The sequence below is a fragment of the Thunnus maccoyii genome, chromosome 15 (genome assembly GCF_910596095.1).
Source record: "Thunnus maccoyii chromosome 15, fThuMac1.1, whole genome shotgun sequence".
Taxonomy (NCBI): domain Eukaryota; kingdom Metazoa; phylum Chordata; class Actinopteri; order Scombriformes; family Scombridae; genus Thunnus; species Thunnus maccoyii.
The window spans coordinates 5,631,116-5,649,786 of NC_056547.1; the positions used below are offsets into that span (position 1 = coordinate 5,631,116).

The window sequence follows — 18,671 nt, forward strand, 5'->3', positions numbered from 1 at the left end:
AGTTTCTCCTCAACAAGTGCCGAGTAGTAACGACTCTACTGCTAATTCAGCAGCATGTGACTTAGCACTTCGTCCCTGCTCTCCTTCAGAACTGACTGAATCGTTGGACTATAATGAAATAATTTCAGTGTTCAACACAAAGCCTCGCCGTCTCCTGCTGGAATCATCAAAACCTAATATACAATTTCGTCAATTAGTAGAGTAAATAAGTATTACTGTAGTAGCTTATTGCAATATTATTGTTTATTGGGTATAGTTTCTGTTGAGTGTACAATTGGATTTTATGCTGATGTTGCTGTGTCTGCCATCTGTGTGTGTGTGTATGTGGCTGCTGTGCCAGGCTATGTTCACGTGTCATTTTTATTATCGATACTGAGAATGTTGATGCCGGTGTTACAGCGTATTCTGTTTCTGCCGCTTCTGGAGTATGTCTTTTAAACTTTATTGGGACGCTTTATTCGATAGCGTCAGAGAATTTGACGGCTGTGGTTTCGGTTCAGGCTGTTTGACACATGTCGACCAAGATTTCGTAGGTGAGCTGTAAGCGCTCTACACATACCTGTATTATCTGAATGCATGGGCTCACAGGTTTTGGTTAACTGTCGAAAATGTGTCACACTATTTAAATACAATGTTTAGTAACAGTTATCAAACTGAATCATGCAATAATATGTAGTATAATAACTACATTAGCAGTGGAAATATGGCTGAAATTCCTGTTTAGGTCACAGAATCTGATGGGTCACAGAATACGGTGTAACACTATCTATCCATACACTTCATTAATGATGCTGTCGCGATTGTCAGCTGTGTGTGTGTGTGTGTGTTATAACATTACCTCTGCTGATGTATAAGGCTTGCATGACTAAACTGTGATGCAGTCAGGCAAGTATATTTCTAATGGCCTACTTTCATTAACATATGCATTTCAGAACCTATTAAGTATGATTGGTCTTGGACGTGCTAGGCTCACCTGATTTTCTCTGTGCCCACCCACACTGTGATATCTGCCTACACTACCAGTGTGTGTGTGTGTGTGAGTGTGTAGCTCAGCTCCACCTTCATGCAAACAGGCACAGACGGAGAAGCAAAACTCCTGTTCTCTCCCAACCAGTTAACAGTAGAACAGTAGAAAACCCCTCTTTCTTTTCATAGCCTTGTATATTTCTTTTGCAGACATTTTTGTGAAGTACCGATAAGTGTGACAATGAATATGATGGATGAATGATGCTAGAAAAACCGTGTTTAAATGACTCTGATTGAACTTGCTCTGCATAAACTCCTACAGGCCCCGAGCCAGGGCTTGTGTCGGACTCTGGGATTAATTAATAATGGAAACAACCATTTCTTACAGCCCTACATCCATTACACCAACGTCTATAAATCTGTTCTGTGAGGTAAACTTTGGGAAAATATCTGTTATCAGATGAAGAATTGATTTATAATCAGTGTTACTGGACAATTCATTACTTACAGTAAATGGAAAGTGTTGAAACAGGACCAACTTTGTACGTCAAGTTTAGGGAAACACCCGACCGATCCATCATATTGATACTGGCTCTGATACTGAAATTATTAAGCAGATCAGGCATCAGTCAGACATTACATTAATATGATACATTTTTCTGTTCACCTCTCTTGATTTGTTGCTTCACAATAAATTCATTTTAATGTGAGGACAGTTGTAGATCTTTACCGTGACCAGAAGTGTTGATAATGCTACTTGCGGTTAGCTAAACAACATTTTCTGCTTTTTTCAAAGGGAACATTAGCGATTTAGCACATTAGCGATTTTATTATACGTTTACAAAGCTCTACTTAGGAAATGGTTTAGAAAACTGGTGTTAGATCTTATGAGTGGCAAACTTTTAGCAACTGGAATTTCAAAAAACACACTATGTAATGCTATTTTGTGGTTTGACAGTTGATCAGATACCGACACATCAGTCTAACACTAATTTCAACCAGCAGTGATCAGATCTCTGCAGGTCCTCCTGGTGTTTTGTCTCACCTCTACGGTGGAAATTTATATTTATATTTCATATCCTACTTCTAGCTGCTGGTTCTAGTTCACCAGTAGGACAAGATTCAGTCCCTGGAGCAACAACATTACTACAGCTGACAATGTTAAGAAGCATCAGAGCTGCCATTTCTAAGACAAAACCTAAAAAGCTGGTCTCAGGAAAATTTTAAACTGCAAGGTTAAGAATAATGATGAAGCTGAAAATAATAAAAAAGGACCTTTTTGCTCCCAAACAGGGACATGACCAACATAAGCGGAAGAGAAAAAATATTTGAGAACAGGATGTTCTGATTCCAAGGTTGAGGAGTCGACAGGAACTATTTCCTGAATCACAGTAACCTAAATAGCCGGGTCCTCTCTGCTGGAAAGTTCTGGGCGCTCTGCTGCTCTGACAGTCTGGCTTCACATCAGCGTGTCTCGACCCTCCGGGGGCTTTTCCAACCCGCTTCCTCAGATGTCGTAATTAAGAAGCCCCCGCTGACTAACAGCTGAACTTCTACTGGCTTTTCAGGCAATAAGATAAAAGAATAATAAATAAAAAGAGTCTGATTTCAAACGTGTGTGCATAAAGATGTACAGTTTCCATTCATGTTTATTAAAGATGGACTGGCAGTTTATTAGTTTGACATAATCAAATATCAGACTATTAATTCTACATTTATTACAAATTAAAGTGGCTAATAAAATGAACCACAAAGCCTTCTTATGAATGAAGAGTTTATGCAATATTTACAGCATTATGGGGGCATTTTTCTTCCTTCGTGTGATGTTATCTCCTGTTAAAACAGGATGTAAAGGGGCCAAGGTCAGACTGTTCAAACATCGCTGTGACAGTTTTATTGGCTGGTTTTATTTTTGTTTTTATGCCTACCGGTACACAATGACGTAAAGCTTAAGATAACGCTATCGTCCAGGAAGTAAGAATAATGGGATTTTCATTTCATTATGTCTGTGTTTATTAAAGGATACTCGGCTTGTTATTCAACATTAATCTAAAGAGTCAAACCTAACGTGAGAAACTGGTGTGTAGTCATGTGGTATCATCAAAAACCTGCTTACATTATTACATCATAGAACGCTTTATCAATACCAATTAGGAAATCATATTGTTACAACAGCCAAAACTACACAGAAAGAAAAAACTTAACCTTTATTATATCTTCCAGCCCCGCCGACAACCCGTCTGTCGTCCTGTCTTCCTATACATGCCTGTATGTGCTGCTGGTTTACACGCCTGTGTGGCTGGCGAGGTATCTGTCTGTCTGACTGCATATATACAGTACCGCTGCTGGTCTCACTCTGTCTTCCTGCTGAGTCTGGCCATTTGTCTTGCTGTGCACTACACACACACACACACATGTATGGATTTGTCTCCCTGCCAACAGAATCTGCTAGAATAACATGCTGTACTATAGGGTGTAGTACTATAGCCGTGGCATATCTCCATACTGCATTTAATTAGTATACAGTATGAACGGCTACATTTAATCTGACAGTTATTTCCTTGATTAATCAATTAATCTTTTGGTTTATAAAATGTTAGAAAATCTCACATTTTTTAAAGCCCTCCATGATGCCTTCAATTAGCTTGTTGCGTCTGAGCGACAGTCAGTAAATGAAAAACAGCAAATCCTTGCATTTAAGAAGCTGAAACCAAAGAATTTTGGGTATTTTTGCTTGAAAAATGACTACAATGATTAATTGATTGGTAGCCTCTTCACATCCACCCTTTTTTTTGGAGAATTTTTCACCCATTTGGCATACACACATGGAAAAGCTTATAACAGATAAGTGTGAGGCCAAAATGTTTGTATTAGGCTTCATTTGAAAAGTAACATCCTCTAGTTTCTGGATATGTGCTTGTTTAGCTTGTTGCTACAACGCAACCAAAACTACATCAGTTCAAATATGTTTTTGGTCCTTGTCTATAATGAGTCACATTTGAATAACAATAACTAGGACGTGCTTTATGCCAGAACTATGCAAATCATCACATACCTTCTACATCTTGTCAACCTGTAGGCCTGTATCATTCCAGACCTCTAGGCCAAACCTAAGGGGAGCGAATTTTTACTTTGTGGTGTCCCCAAACCTCTCCAAAACATCTCCAAGTGGTCAAATTGTGCCAATTGCTTTTACTCATTACTGCGTGATGCTAAGCCGTTAACTTCAGCAGGTTGCCGGCGACCCGGTGGATATTAAGAGGTTAAAATAGTTGCAAATAAATGTTCAGTTAGTCAATCGACTAATCGATTAATGGACTGATTGTTGCAGCACTAACAGTATGAATGTTTTATATTATACTTGTACATTACTGTTTTGTGGAGGTGGGTGATATGATGATATATAGGATGAGATGTTATAAATTTATGTAGAGATGTTGCCGTACCGTTGATAATGTGATGTACTAGACCCTTGTGGACAATGTTACAGTTCAATGAGGAAGACTTGCTTTATGGTAATATTGGACTTTTATGTGATTCTAGCATCAATGTGGAGAAATGCTTTGATTTGTCAAGTATCTCATTTTCTGAATTAGCTAAAAACATCCTTTCCTGTGTGGTTATTTTATCCATTAAAAATGTATTAAATGATTTTCCAGGAAATGTACTACACCTCATTATTGATATATGATCAAAATTACATATACCAAGGATTTATCACCTGCTGTTCTGTACTAACAGGAACACTTCCGACACATGCAAATGTCAATCAAACTGTGATTTTGTAAAGCTGTTGCCCATTAAACTTCACCAAAAAAGAAGCTAAATGTTTTCCAAAAGATATACTTTTTTTTTGTTCGTTGTTGTTTCTGGAGATCTTCCTAGAGGTGTTTCACCAGCATCCACAGTTTGTTTTAACTTTTTGCAGTTATGAGTAGCTCCTTCATTTCCTTTGTGCACTGCCCAAAAATACTGATCTCTGAGTGAACACATACAAAAACCTGACTGTACATTATGTAATGTGATGTTTCAGTAGATCCAACAATTATCTTGATTTTCAAACATTATAAAATTATTGCTAACTTTTTTAATGGCTGCCCCCTTTCTAATCTACACTTAATTATATCAGTTGCAATAAATCCAAAGAAAATCAACTTCAATTGCAGTTATTTTGAGCACGTTGTGTTACAAAACCTAAACGTATGAGTAATGCTTCCCTGAGTGATTCAAACATTGAGAGACGTGGTCCCAGTCTGTCAACTCGCTGCCATATTGTGCTTCAATCACAAGGAACCTGACAACCTGTAGTTCACAAAGCACATATGGAACATTTGCCCCCCTTGATTACACAGTTATTGAAGTTATGTAAATGTTTGAGTCTTGGTAGCGGATCAAACACAAATATTTTCAAGCAATAAGTAACCTTATTAATCACTAAATTTTTTTTTTTTTTTTCTCCCACCAGTTAAATCTGCCAGTATCTGTGTAATAGATTATGACATATTACAGCTGGATGACGTCCAGTGTGTCAAACTTTTATGGAGTTGTGTTGTGATGATGTTATGTGACATTATCGTTTTACTAAATCAATGATTAGAAGCAAAATTGTGATTAAAAGCCAACAAAATGAGCTATTCAAGTTGAGTTTTTTTTAATTTGTAGTGAGTTGTGGTACTGGAAACCGTTAGTCCATTAAACAATTAGTTGATTGAGAGAAAATAAATTGACTAATCAACTAATTAATCAAGTAAAAATGCCTTTCATTCAAAAAACATTCACTGTTTACGGCCCCTAAAATGTGAATATTTGCTGTTTTTCTTTTTTAAATTGAACATATTTGGGTTTTGCGCAGTTAGTCAAGCAAAACAAGAAATGTGAAGACATCCAATTGGATTCTGGGACCATTAAAAAAAAACATTTTATAGACCAAACAATTGATGAATTTCTAAAAAAAAAAAAGGTAATCAGCAAGTCAGACGCGGCCCTAAGAGAGTGTCTGATGTAATGCATAACAGCAGAACACTGTTTGTTTGTTTATGCTATGTTGATACTGGGAAAATATATATTTTAACACTCATTTCAACCATATTACCTTCACACATGCCAGTACAGCGTATATGTGCCTGTGTATCTGTCTCACTGCTTGCATGACTTTCCCCTCGCAGGAACACATGAGCTTTAAAGACACAGAAGCTCCCTGACAGCCAGTGAGTTAGTGCAGCAGAGCCCCCCCCCCCCACCACCACCACCCCCCCGTAACACTCTCACACACACACAAACACACACATTATCTCTCCTCACTCCATCCCTCCATCCATTCACTCCCTCCCTCTCTGGCAGTGCGTGGGCTGAAGCGTCTCTCTCAGAATAGCACTGCAGCAATGAAAAGAGAGAAAGCAGAAAACAAGGGGAGGAAAAAAAAAAAACACACAAAAAAAAAGACACATTCTCCCCGTTGTTACTATCCGGATTTTTTGTTTGTTTGTTTGTTTGTTTGTTTGTCCCATGTGCCTTACTGGTGTGTTTTGATATGAATCTACACTCTCTATCTCCTCTTCCTCATTCACTATCTTCCTCCACCTTCACTCTCTTCTCCTCAGCTTCATTTCTCATCCCTCTCTTCCTCTTTTCCCTCATCTTCTCTCCTCTCTTTCTCTCTTTTTTTACCCCATTCTCAAGCTTTCTCTCCTTCCTCTCATCTCTATTCACCCCCTCCCTCCATCCCTCCGACTCTGAAGCATGCTGGGAAATGTGCCAGTGCATAAGGGCATGTAGCAGCAGTAGCAGCAACAGTATGGCTCTGTATTCTAATATGGACTGGGGCGAAGCTGGCAGAGCCGTCACTGCTGTGAACTCTGTCCATAAAGGTCAATGCACTGCCCTTGGTCCTGACACAGTGATGCGACGGTGGAATAAAAACTGGGTTTAAAAATAAAAATCCATTAATGTAGCCTAGTTTTTAAATGATAGTGCAGAGAGGAGTATTATAGAAGGGCCATGCGTCCATTAACACTCATCAGAACGACACTACATTATGTCGTAACGATTTACTTCATCCACAGTTGAGTAATCGGGGGGGGGGGGGGGGTTGATGGGTTGAGCCGCCAAGTGTGACAAAAAATATTACATCTTGACCGACACAAACAAAGCACATGAGGTCCATTATTTAGTGAGTTTGGGGTGTTTTTGTCATTTTGCAGCCAGTTAATGTAAAGTACATGACCTTCATAACACTTAAATAAACTTCAGTTCATAACTTGCATGTAAAACTTTCTCGACTCTACCAGGAACAGGTCAAAATAAAGAAACAATACCAAAACTACTAGCATCATATGTCTGAGTACAGAGAGAATGAACAATATGACATTAATTATGAGGGGAACTGAAGCCCAACTTTGTTTGTTAAAACAGATACTAGGCCTACAGCTGATAATAATTTGTTGAATGATTCCTTTTTGAATAACAGATCAGTTATTTAGTCTATAAGGAAGAAAATGAATGATGACAATTTATAAAAGCTAAAAAGTGCTTGTTTTTATCTAAAAAACAGTCCAAAACTTGAGGCTACTTAATTTAAGATGATATAAAACAAAAAAGAGCAGATAATTTTCACATTTAAGAAACTAAAACTAGCAAATGTTTGTCATTTTATTTATTTCAATTTGTTTGATAATTTTATTTCAATTATCAAAAACCTTGTCAATTAATTTTCTGTTTATTGGGTTAGGGTTAGGGCCAGGGTTAGGGTTAGGGTTAGGGTTAGGGCCAGGGTTAGGGTTAGGGCCAGGGTTAGGGCCAGGGTTAGAGTTAGGGTTAGGGTTAGGGCCAGGGTTAGGGTTAGGGTTAGGGGTTAAGGTTATAGGTTAGGGTTATAGGTCACAACCTAACCCTAACCCTAACCATTGCTCAAATGATGAATGAACTATTTCCTTCCTTCACTACTTATTCTGCATTAATCTCAATCAATCTGAACACGTTTCTAATGACGTTTAAACACTCATAAAGTAAGATGAGTGGAGATCTTATCACCTGCAGATGGCCTCCATAGATGTTAAAATGAGAACATGGTCACATGACAGGACGGATCATCTGTAATGAATTTTCATCACTAAGGAAAAACCTGTGACCTCAGTCGATGAGTAAAGTCTGATGAATCAGAGCGTCTCCACAAAGATGAAGAACAGCTGATCTGATCTCACTCAGTATTATAATAGATTTAAGCCTGAAACTTCCTGAAACTTCACCTCCTGCAGTACAACTCTCACTTCCCACTTATATAAGTTTTAAGTTTATTTATATCGCACTTTAAAAAGCAAACAGACATACATGTCTACACATACAAGCATCAGGACATATACTGTATGTGAATAACAGATGTTGGGAAAATGAAGTAAGATTCAAATAGAAACAAGTTTAAATACAATTTAAAACCCAAGAAATCATATAGAAATAAAAACATGTTAAACACAATTAAAAGCCAGAGAGTAAAAGTGGGTCTTAAGCTGCATCTTAAAAGCATCAACAGACTCAGTCTGTCTAACAGCCTCCGGCAGGTTGTTCCAGGGTCGAAGAGCCGCTACAGAAAAAGCTCGTCTCCGGCCTATTTTCTCCACAAACGGGGCATTTTGAAGTTTATCCAGCCAGAGTAAGGATGCGAGGATCAGGGCAGAGCACAAAATTAGCACCAGAAACCAGCTAAAATATGCAAGTGGCTGGTAAGTTTGCTTCACCAGCCAAAAAAACACTGGTAATCTAATGAGTGGCTGGTAAAATTTTAACATTCACTTGTCATTTGGCTGGTGGACGAAAAAAGTTAATTCTGCATCCTGGATAGAGGTGATGTGGTCTCATTTCTTAGACGTTGCAGCAGCGTTTTGAGTTAGCTGTAAATGGGAACTGGTATCCTGAGAGACGCCTCCATAGAGGGAGATACGGTAGTCTAGCCTGGATATTAGTACATGAATGACTCTTTCTAGGTCAAAGGCTGAGAGGAAATGCCTGATTTTGGAGATGGTTCTGAGTCGGAAGAAGCTGGACCTGACAACAGAGTTTAACTGCCTGTTGAAATTTAGATCGCCATCAAATATAATACCCAGGTTTGTTAGCATGTGGTCGTACAGTCAGGTCAGAGATGGTATTCTGTCATTTAACAGCGATCTACGTAGATGGTTGTTGAGTTTGGGAACACCTGTACAAATACTCTGATGAGTGTGACCTGAAAATATCCTTTAATGTCAGACTCCCTAAACAACAAGCTAGAGATTTAGTTGTTACAGTACTGTAGACGTATATAAGAAAATACAACACACTCTGACCTTGTGTTGCAGCGTTTAAGTCATCATCTCGACTTTCAGAGCAACATGAGTGGTAAAGTTTGTTCATTTTTCACGGATCTGAACTTGTGACAGTTCAAGAACACCACTGCTTTTATCTTGGTGTGGTCCAACTGGCCCACTCCTCAATAGTTCCTCCCTGCGTAAACATCCTGCCCCAATTCCTGAAGTCAGGGACCATCGACATACCATTTCCTGACATCCAGGGACTTGCAGTGTTTAGGGTGGTGTGAACAGAAACTTTTTTTTTTTTAAAAAAGACAGTTGACAGGAAACAGTTAATTTATATCACTTTGTCTGATCACAGGAACTGATGATCTTGACAAATGTGACCTGAATTTATGAAGTTGATGAACTAATATCCTTATGTATTAATGTCAATATTAAAATTAGGATTACACTGATTAATTTATCCTTATAACACAACAACACACCAGCAGAATTACTCAGCCCGCCTCCACACACACACACACACACACACACACACACACAATGGGAGTGATAACAGTACCAGCAGGTGTGTTAGTAACAGAGAATATAAAGAATAACATTTTGCTGGTTTAGTGTGAATTTAGAGAACTTTTGTGAACTGGTTTATTTATTACTGTGATTTTTTTTAGATGTATCTATGATTTATCTTAATATTTACAGTCAGTTCAATAGTTGAAGCTGATTCATTATGATGGATGAACCATTTATTCTCCTGCACAACACAGAAGAAGGCATTTACTCATTTTCTACCTCGCTGAAAGTAGGGATGTGAAGTTAAGAGAAGCCAGACAAAGAGAAAATATATATATTTCATTGTGGTTACTTAACTTAAGTGTCTCTGCTTGTGCTGAATAAAATAACAGAAGTGGATTTCAGTCTCGGATACTCAATTATTTGTTGCCTGACTTTTGAGCAGTCAGCCCCAGTGAGTTTGAAGATTTATGGCTGAATAAAAGTTAAGAGTTAAGAGTGCCGGGATCCATGATATGTTTACTAATTTATAAAAAATACTATACGAATACCAAGCAGGGTCGATGTGGATGGGAAACAATGGAGACTAGCCTTCCCGTAGCAGCTCCGCTCCTCCAAAAATGTGAACTCTGACAAACCAATTCTGACTATTTACATAAGCATAAGCATAAATAAAGCACAAGGTTACACTGCAATAAAATCAAACTCTAAATAAACAATAAACACAAAAATAATACAGTGAAATGTGTTTTAAAGAGCAACTATGAGGAATAAGTGTTTCATCAATCAGCAAAGATTTCATCAAAACTAAGAGGGTGACACGTGTCAAAGAGTTATTGTGCGATATGTAAATGTTGTTATTGATTGCATCATGCGCTCTCGGCGTATTACACTACATGCTCTCATCATAACTGTGAAGCAGATAATGACAGTCACTGTGAATGGGGGGGGGGGGATACTGTGAGACATCACACAAATATCACGCGGATTTATTTGCTGTTATTCCCGACGGGCCGGCCTGAGAAACCACTCTGAATATTTCTTTCAGAAAAGATTATCAACTGTATAATTAGTCAATCCGATCCAGGCGATAATTATTCCCTTTTGCCGTGGAAAAGGAGCGGTGTCATTTTTTGCAAGTGACAGCTTCAGAAGGCGTAAATTAAACATAATGTTTTGCTGTCACGTACGTGCAGCAGTGGGACGTCGCCGCGCCGCTCCATCTGTTGAAGGTGGTTTGATACGACTGAGAAAGAGAGAGGAAAAAAAAAAAAAAAAAAAGGAGAGAGGGAGCCGCACCTCCCTCACAGCCAAACTAGAAGGTGTCAGTCCGGCGAGCGGCTTCTCATCATAGCGCCAGTCGCTCACCACTCCAGGCCTGAGTGTTATATGACTAACCGCTTGCTAAATCATCATTTCTTTAGTTTGAGCAGTGTCACTCGGCGGCCCGTTCTGCTTTTTTTTTCTGCTCAGACGGCGACACCTGCGAGAGGAATCCACAAAACACGTCAGCGGACGGCGAAACGCTGCTGCCGAGTGTCTTCACAGGGAAAAAAAAGAAAAAAGAGACAAAGGAGTTGTGGGAAGATATTAAATAATGTGGTTATATGAATATAATTGTGGGGTTGCACTGTGTATGGGGAACACTGGGAGCGTCAGAGCTAAAAATGGTTTTCCTCTTGATGCTTTTTTGAAGCATTTTTTTTACACAGTCGACAGCAGAGAGCTGACAGAAAATGAGAAATTTATGAATATTGAGGATGATTTATTACATTTTTCATTCAGGAAATATCAGTTAGGGCTGGTCAATATGACCTCATGACAAAATGTCACAATTACTTAAATAAATATATTTGTAACAATAACATAAAAAATGACATGTTTTGCTTTAAAACAGCACTACCTTTATTCATGTCTGCTCATTTCTGGTTTATTTATGGTTTATTATGAGCTCTATTTAACTAATGTATTTCTGGTGATGATATGTTATGACTATTTTTAGGTTGAAAAGCCTTGAATGAAATCCTGTATGCCACACATCTATTTCATGTTACTTTAACCTGTTATAATGTTTTTTTTTTGCATCGTCTCTGACAAATAAACTAATAAAAAAAATTAAAAATTATTCTAATTAAGAATGCTGGTCCTTGGTTGTTAACGGCTATTCCCAGTTTAAATTAAAAATTGCAATATGATTAAATTTAGGTCAGTGAGGGTTCATAATCTCAGTTATTTTATAAGTTTATTGTCCAACCCTGCTGTCAAACCACCACCAGTTGATAGTAACGTTCTCTCGCTCTGAAATAACCTGCATGTAACCACAGACATGCGCCAAATTAAAATACAGTCCACATATTTTGAGGCTGTGAGAGGTTTGCATGTAAAAAACCAGTAGTGACGTAGACTCAGTCACCTAAATCTCAAGGAGTGAAACCATCGAAGTGTGAATAATAGGCTGTGTTCTACTTTGTCTTTGCATAAGGCATGTGATTGACTCTAAATAGCTTCCAGTCCTGCCACGCAGGCTCTGAATCTGCTGCAGTATGACTGTGTCTATATTCCCAGCTGACATCGTTGAGCCCAACCAGGTCAGCAACATGTCATCACTCAACTGGAACTTCTAATAAAGAAGTCTGCTGCATGACAAATGGGCCTTAAAAAAAAGAAAAAAACGTCATTTAACATTTAAAAAAAGGGACTTTAATAAGGCAAAATAACTCCTGGTGCACAATTATATCAGCTCACTTGTAAAAGGATGACTTTTCACCTTTATATAAAACATCTGATAACATAGTAAAGTGTGAATGTGATCTACTTCTTACAAATCATCATCTAAAAGAAACACCTACAGGTGTCGGATCAGGCTGTTTCCACACCTGTAACCAGACATGTTACGTTTCTCACTCACATTAGTGATGCAGTGGAGGAAGAAGAAGAAGAAGAAGAGGAGGCACTTTACACTACAAATACAATAGTGTTCCTTCCTGAAGGTTGTTGTGTGCTGAAAATACCATCAGCCATTTGTACCCACGTCCCCGGTGATGACGTAAACACCTGAGACTCGCCGGTAAAATCCCCCAACATCCGGGGGGGTGGGGGGGGGCAGTCAAGGCCATTTTTTTTTTTTCTATGTACGCAGACCATTTCCAGCTCGTTCTCTGGGGGGACACTGAAAGCCTGACCACCGCTGCTGATCACATTAATCACAGCTGACTCATAATAATACAACCATGATGGATGGCGAAGCTGCAGACGATCCGCCTCCTCCACCACATCAGGGGAAAGAGCACAGAGGGTCCGAGCCAGCCAGCTAAAGTCACCCATCGTGCGACAAGGGGGACAGGAAGTTCACATCCTAAAACTGGACAGTAGAGCTCTGCAACTGAGGTAAATATCCCCTGAAATACACTACTAGCCCCCCCCCCTCTGATCCTCTGACACTGTTATATCATCCATCTGTGATGTGCAATGCTTTTGTCATCAAGTCGGTGTACCCGCTTTCTCATCTGCTTCTACTTCACTCAGTGATTCCCTGCATTTTTTTTTTTTTTTTTTTCCAGAATGCCTTTCAGCAGCCCCCAGAGAGTGGGCGTCAACTTGTTGATTTCACTCAGACGTAGGCGTATATAGGCACACAAACAGTTTCAAAAGTGCGATCATCCAGCTGTAGGGGGGGTTATACGCATCTATGATCGCAGCTATGCCCCTTACTCAAACACAGCACTGCAGTCTGGTCTACTGAGGCTACTGTGGGTGTTCACATTGCCCCCCCCCCCTCTCACCCTTCATGTAATGTTAAACGTTGGTGTAAAAAAGCTCCTCTTAGAAAAAGATTTTTGTTTTGGGATTTTGAGGAACTGACATAGAAGGTTTCCATTTATAGTTTTTTTTTTATTTGATTAATCAATTACTTGGTCTACAGAAAATTAATCTACTACACTCCTGAGAATCGATTATGTCATTTATCAAGCAAAAGTGCCAACTAATCATTTATTCCTGCTTCTCAAATGCTGCTTTTCTTTGTTTTACATGGTTTTAAATGGAAAATCTTCTGGTTTTGGACAAAACAAGTGAACTGAGGATGTAAACTTGGGTTCTGGGAACTTGTAACGTGCTTTTTTTCACTATTTTATGACAAGCTGTAGACTAAACAATGAATTGATTAATTAAAAATAAGTAAATTGAATATCTATGACTTCTGGACAAGCAATAAGACATCAGTTTGGGCTCTAGGGAATGGTGACGGCCATTTCTCACTATTTTCTGACATTTGAAAGACTAAACAATTCATGAATTAATTGTAAAAATAATGAAAATAATCAATAGTTGCATCCCTACTTCAACTGCTAAAACATTTCCTGTTACCAAATTTCAATGAGGCTGCTAGAAATAACTGGATGCATTATTAAAGTTTTACATCATCCATGTTTATTGCACTGAAACGATCAGTAGATGAAACAATTAGCTGATAGAGAGAAAATTAATCTATTCTGGTTATCAAATCATTTAATCGATTAATCATTTAGTCAATTATTAAGGTAAAACATTTGCAGGTTCCAGCCTCTAAAATATGAGGATCTGCTGCTTCTCTCTGTCTCATATGACTAGAAATTGAATATCTTTGAGTTTTAGACTGTTAATAGGCAATGTAAGACATCACATTTGGGCATTTGTCTCTATTTTCTGACATATTATAAACCAAACAATTAGATTAATAGAAAAAAATAACAACATATTAATCACAAATAAAGATAATCATCAGCTGTCGTCCTGCTTCTGTTGCTTAAACACGTCCTGCTATCAAACTCCACTGAGCCTGCTGGAAATATTTGGGTGAGATGTGAACACGTTACATCATCCGTGTTTATTTACAATAATAACACTGAGCAAAAAAAAAAAGGAAGGCTTAGATATGCAAAGTCCGGCGCCAAAAGCATGTTTTTTTAATTTTTAAATGTTTAAAGCTGCATTTTAAGTTTCAATTAGTCACATTGCTGCAGGTGAAGTATCACAGCAGTATTTTTTTTTTTTCTTTTGCGGCCAAACAGGCTAAATCTAAGTGTGTCAGTTATAGAGGATGGGTAGCGCTTCTCTAATGTACCCTCACTTTGATAACAGCGATGAGGCAGGTGTAGGTGTGCAGCTCTAAAACTCCTGGTTAAAACGCATCCTCAACCACACATGGCCCTGCAACCATATGCAAGGTGATATCATCCACAAACACGCTCCTACACAGACACCTACACGCATGCATGCCCAAAACACACACACACACACACACACAGACACATGCACACACACACAAATACACACAGTTAAGTTAGGTAAGGCTAAGCCTAGCACCTGTGAGCCAGTAGTGCAGATGGAAAGCAGTTGCTTTGCAGTGTTTCTGCATGAGCATTATGCATTAGCATTCATGAGGCAATTATGCTCACGTTGGAGCCAGTCATAGCACTCATGTGTGTGTGTGTGTATGTGAGTGAGTGTGTGTCTTCTAATGCAGCACACACACAAACAGACACACACACACTCACACATGCATGCAAAATCACACAATTATTCCTTTTTTTTTTTCTAAGCTGCTAGGTGACTGCATGATGCTGCTGCTGCTGCATTAAGAGCATCACAGTGAGACACACAAAATGGGAGGGTTTTGTTGCATTATGCCGAGGCGTATTGTATTGTATTGTATTGTATTGTATGTATGTATGGCAGCCGGTGATGGATCAACCTCATGACAAAACCTTAACAGCTCGTTTGGCAACACTGCAGCAGCAACAACACCGAGAGAGAGAGAGAGAGAGAAAATGAAGGCAGCAAAAAATACCTGTTTTTTTCTTTTACGCAGGGGCTCCAGAGAGAGGATGCTGATCCTATGGATGCGGCACCCGTCACCATTTTCACCCTTTATTTGTTTTTTTTTAAGAGACAGAGAAGAAAACAGAGCTTCGTATGAATTGACAGTAGAGATAACAGTTTTTTCCCACCACCACCACCACCAATAAATAAACAGAGGCTCAACAATGAAGCGCAGTGCCACACATGCACCCTAGCAGTGAAAATGTGGCATCACTGACGCCTTTAAGTTAGCGGTTAATATTATCTGTCAGTAATAACAATAAAAAAAAAGAGGAAGAAGAAGCATCGGGTCGATTGAGGGTGTTATGATGTAAACTACGACACTCACAGACGCATTTTCCTCTTTACCAAATGTGACTAGCTTTGAAGTTACGCAGGGTTAACGCATGATATGTCACAATATGCAGTTTTAAACAGTGTTAAGAAAGATTTTTTTTTTCATACCTGTTGTCTTTCTTTGCCGTCTTCTCTTGGATCCTATTGTGATTCCGGGATTGTAAAAGAAAATGTGTCACCTACATTTTTCATTGTAATTCCCAGGTCTGGAAGAGGAAATTGATTAGCCGCAGTGAAGCCTCTCTCGTTGTTCCCCCCCCCACCACCACCACCACCACCTCTCCTCCAGTACAAAAACAATAACACAAAGGAAGCGTATAAAATCAGTGAGTAGACGCTTTTTTAGAAAAAAATGATCTTTCGAGTCTAGTCACGTTATTACAGTTTTGTCGTTGCGGTGAACGTCTGAGCGCTTTCTCTCTCCCCTCCTGTGATGCTCAAAGGCTCCACGTACGGCGCTGATGCTGCTGACTCTCTCTCTCTCTCTCTCTCTCTCTCTCTCTCTCTCTCTCTCTCTCTCTCTCTCTCTCTCTCTCTCTCTCTCTCTCCGCTTCTCTGACACTAACTGCTCCCACAGAGGTCCGCTGTGCTCCGCGGCCAAGTCATTGATTGGACAATATGGCACTTGCCCACGTTTGCATTCCTCAAGTACTGGAAATGATCAACCAATCCTGGAGCAGATAGTTCTGATGGTCGGATCTGATTGGCTGAGATGCGTTCGAAACCGTTGGTAAATTCCCGAAACACGCGCTGCTTACAGTTAATGTAAATATTAATGCGCTGACCGTTTATCAAGCTAAATATTAATGCGCCGACTAAAAATGATTAGTCATCCCCTTGTTTTAGTTAAGGAACTATATTACCAGAAGCTGACACTGTGTCATAATTGACTAAAACATATATTTCAAAAACATCTGACTAACATATTTTTATTGTATATTTGCACAATAAATGTATATATTTTACGATAGCCTTATATTTAATGACGGCTATCGTTGCAGTTTTCATGGTTGTTTTAGCTCGCTACTATGCTAACTTTGCTTGCTTAATCCAGTCCTTGCTTTAACCCTTTGACTTTTATCAGGGTTTATCTATATATTTTTTTTCTTTTTCTAAAATTATCCTAACTTTAAAGTAGCTTGTCCTCTTCAAGCACACAAGAAGGATTTAGACGGACTCAATGTATGGGATTAAATTTGTGTCATAATAATTTGTATGGGATTCAATTTGCGTCATAATTGAACAAAATCTCCCAAGCATCAAACAGAAAAAACAAACAATTGAAAGTGAATAAAAATGAATTGAAAGCAAAAAAAAAAAAATACCTCAAAGGCAAAACTTACAAGAAAATTTTCACGCTGAAACCACACCAAAGAGCGGCCGGGGGGCGTGTCTGAGGGGTTCACATCACTGCAAGCGAAGTGCGACCGCCGCAGGCCGCACTTAGCCGCTCTTTGGTGTGGTTTCAGCGTTATGGTCACTTTTGTCTGTTTTGCTGATTCATTTTTCAGTTTCAGTTCTGACACAAAGGGCGTGTGGGCGGGTGTTACGGGGCTGCCTCCCCATTCGCCAATTCCTTTTGAAGCGACAGGTCGACGGTAAGTCTACTTGTTGCACTTCCAGACCGTTGAAACTGAAACATTCTGAACTGAAACTGAAAATTACAACAGCGAAACTGAAAAATTAAGCAGCAAAAAGCAGCAACAAAAGAGAAATCCTGATCAGTGAAAGAAAAGAGGATAATATTGTAAATAAAATGTTTTTCTCTTGTGTAGTTTTATCTCAAGTTTTGCAGCTGATATCACTTTTTTTGATTTAAGTTAATTTTTTTTTACTCTCAATTTTTTTGTATTCTTGAGAGATTTTGTTCAATTATTTTGACACAAATTTAATCCCGTACTCAGTGTTGGAGGTGTAATAGGTTATCAGCTAAGCAAGCTAACACATTGTAATTACAGTGATTTTTGACAATATGCCTGAACAACCACCTTTACTAAATAGTCTCTCTTCATATTTAATAACTGGATATTCAGAGGTAATATTTCAGAGGTTATCAGACTAGCTTAAGTGACCTGACCTCCAGTCCAGCCTTTTGCTAAAAAAAAAAATCAACCTAAAGGGTCATTTCACCCAAAATAGATAGTAAATTAAAAATTCCTCACTTACAGTAAGCGTTGCCTAGCAATGTAGATAGTTTTATTTACCCTGAGATTGAATCCATTGATGAAATTTCCGCCTCCATCTCAGTACTATGGAGATGAATAGATTTTCACTGGCATTCAAAAAAGCTCAACAGCAGCATCCTTTTTTTTTTTTTTTTTTTTTTTCCAGAAACAATGTCCTTTCTTACTCTGAATAACCCACATATCTTGCTGTGAATGGTTTTCAGAGGAACGAGTGTCCATTGAAGAAATAGTCTCTATAAAAACTATTCACACAGTGTTCTGAGGATCAGTCAGAGTAAAGATGACATCGTTTCTGAAGAGAGAAGTTGTTAAATGTCATTTTTCAATTATGTGAGCACCACTATGGAAATAACATTCACCTCCATTGTAATAGGTTGGAGGCTGAGATAACCAAAACTATCTGCATTAATAAATTAAGTAAGTGAGAAAATGTTTTTTTTTTTTTTTTTATAATTTGCTTAAACTGACTCTTTAAACAAATATCAATATAAGTATACAGCCGTAAAAATATTATGCCCTTATGATTCCC

General features: G+C 38.6%; 1 long non-coding RNA gene across 1 annotated transcript; it reads right to left on the minus strand.

Moving 5' to 3' along the window:
• Positions 1–2,652: 2,652 nt before the first annotated feature.
• Positions 2,653–16,619, minus strand: LOC121912500. Its single transcript, XR_006100075.1, has 3 exons — positions 16,065–16,619; positions 15,589–15,666; positions 2,653–3,362 (listed from the first exon to the last, which is right to left on the minus strand). It is a non-coding gene; the product is annotated as an uncharacterized LOC121912500 (long non-coding RNA).
• Positions 16,620–18,671: the final 2,052 nt, after the last annotated feature.